Source organism: Vicugna pacos, chromosome 11 (genome assembly GCF_048564905.1).
Source record: "Vicugna pacos chromosome 11, VicPac4, whole genome shotgun sequence".
Taxonomy (NCBI): domain Eukaryota; kingdom Metazoa; phylum Chordata; class Mammalia; order Artiodactyla; family Camelidae; genus Vicugna; species Vicugna pacos.
The window spans coordinates 27,713,443-27,715,676 of NC_132997.1; the positions used below are offsets into that span (position 1 = coordinate 27,713,443).

General features: G+C 44.2%; 1 non-coding gene across 1 annotated transcript; it reads right to left on the bottom strand.

Moving 5' to 3' along the window:
- Window positions 1-437: 437 nt before the first annotated feature.
- Window positions 438-509, bottom strand: TRNAD-AUC (transfer RNA aspartic acid (anticodon AUC)). The gene has a single exon. It is a non-coding gene; the product is annotated as a tRNA-Asp (tRNA).
- Between the last annotated feature and the right edge of the window lie 1,725 nt (window positions 510-2,234).

A 2,234-nucleotide genomic window follows, 5' to 3' on the forward strand; every position in this document is an offset into this window, starting at 1 on the left:
ACCAAACCTGTTAGTTTGAAAGTGGGCTAAAGTCTCAGACTCCCTACAGTTCTTGAACGAAGCACTCTCTTCATATTTAGTATTAAAGTTCTTACAGTACTTAGGAGATATTGGCCTCTGCAAGTAGTAGAGCCACTTTGTGATTCCATATTAAAATTAAGTAATTAAACTTGTGATTTCTGAATGATTCATTTTTGGAGGGGTGGGAGTTATTAGGCTTTTTTTTTAATGGAAGCACTACTATATATAAAAATAGATTTTAAAAAACTTCCTCTGTGCAGCACAGGGAACTATATTCAATATCTTGTAATAACCCTTAATGAAAAAGAATACAAAAATGCATACACATACATATGTGCATGACTGGGACACTGGGCTGTACACCAGAAGTGGACACATTGTAACTGATGGTACATCAATGACAAAATAAAAATAAATGGAGGCACTGGGGATTGAACCCAGGACCTTGTGCATGATAAACACATGCCCTACCACTGAGCTCTACCCCCTCCACTAAACTTGTGATTTTTAATGTAAAATTCAATGAGTTTATAAGCAGTGTAGGGGCATTTAAGATCTAGATTCATCTTATAATTATAATTAATTAAATTTATGAAAATTACCTAAAGACTCCAGAAAGATTTGATGTAGCCATCAGACAATTAAAGTATCTTAAAAAGGAAATAAAATCTGTTACATTTATAAATGCTATTTTCAGTGTTTGAAGGTGTTCAATCACTCAGTTTGTAGTTGGGACTAAAATTTTAAGATGCCTTCCCTTTTGGTTAAAAATCTGAGGTGGGGGAGGGTGTAGCTCAGTGGAAGAGTAAATGCCCAAGGCCCTGGGTTCAATCCCCAGTACCTCCATTAAACAAACAAACAAAGAAGCCTAATTACCCACCCCCACCAGAAGAAAAATCTGAGAATGATTCACCTAGAACGTAGAGAACTGGAAATTCCTCTCTGCTTCCTTAACGATAAGAATATGTCAGATGAAATACAAAATGATAACTGTTCTTGAATTCACCAGAGGACTAAGATCTCAGGGCAACTGAGTAGCCTCTGCCTCCTTTAAGTCTCCGAGGTGCAGCTAACCGAGATCGAGACTTGACTTCTGATTTTCTGCCTTAGCTGGGATGAGGAAGTTTCAAGAGTTTCCACTTGGCTTTTCTCAGCATCATGGTTCTTCCTCTGCAAGAGGGTTCTTCAAGCTAAGTAGGCCCGTTCCAAAGATAAAATCAGAGACGAGGGAAATGAACACCAGCTGGGGCGGGACCCATGGGACTGCTATGAGATGGATTTGGCGCCGGGACTTCCCCACGTCGACAGGAAGGCTGTGACGGTATTTTCGGTCTCGTCGTATCAGTTTCAGCTTCAATCTTGTATTCACAGCCCTTCAAGGATCTGAGTCACTCCTTTTCCTCAGGAGAAATAGCCAAGGTCCTCTCAGTCCTACATGAGGACTGCGTCTGCTCGCTGTGACATTGCAGCGTTATTCCTCAAGGACACTCAGGCGCCCCTTTCGTAGATTGGCTCCTGGTCTGACAACTGGCTCCGGTCTGGAAACTGGGCAAAGGATCATGATTTTCCATCGCAGCAGCTGACATCAGCCTTTGGCTCACCTGCTCTTGTTACACAGTTTGAGCAACACGTTCCGATCTTACTGTTAGGAACACCACAGTCTAGTAGTCACTGCTCCCTTATTCTTGCAAATAAGGGTCCAGGTTGCCATTGTTACAATCATTTGTCCACCGTGCCTTGGATGGCTAAGTGTTGCCGGCTCTGCTGGGCTCTTCTTGAAGCCTGTCATCCCCAAAGTCACCCGGGAGCCCACACCCACCACAGCCCAGAAAACTCAGTCATCAGGGAGTTTCTCAGCAATGCTGGTGGCCCCCTGACTGGCACGTTCCTTCTTTTACTAGTGAACAGCACGCCCTCTGCGCACTCCCAGTGACTGGTTGCTTGGAAGACTCTGTGGTCTTGCACAATAAATCTATTTTGAATGCCGACCCCACTGAATGTTCTACCCCTTCTGCTGTCACGGGACTTCCAGCATCAACGTCATCCTCATTTCCAAGCCGCAGGGCCTCTCTCAGCCGCAGATAAGGACTGGTTCTAAGTGTGCTTGCCGGGATGCAAATCCTGAGTCACGGGAGAGTGCCCGAGTATCAGTCATCTCTCCTTTGTCCAGCTTTGTGGTTTCTCCCAGTTCAGTGTGCTCAACATTCACTGGG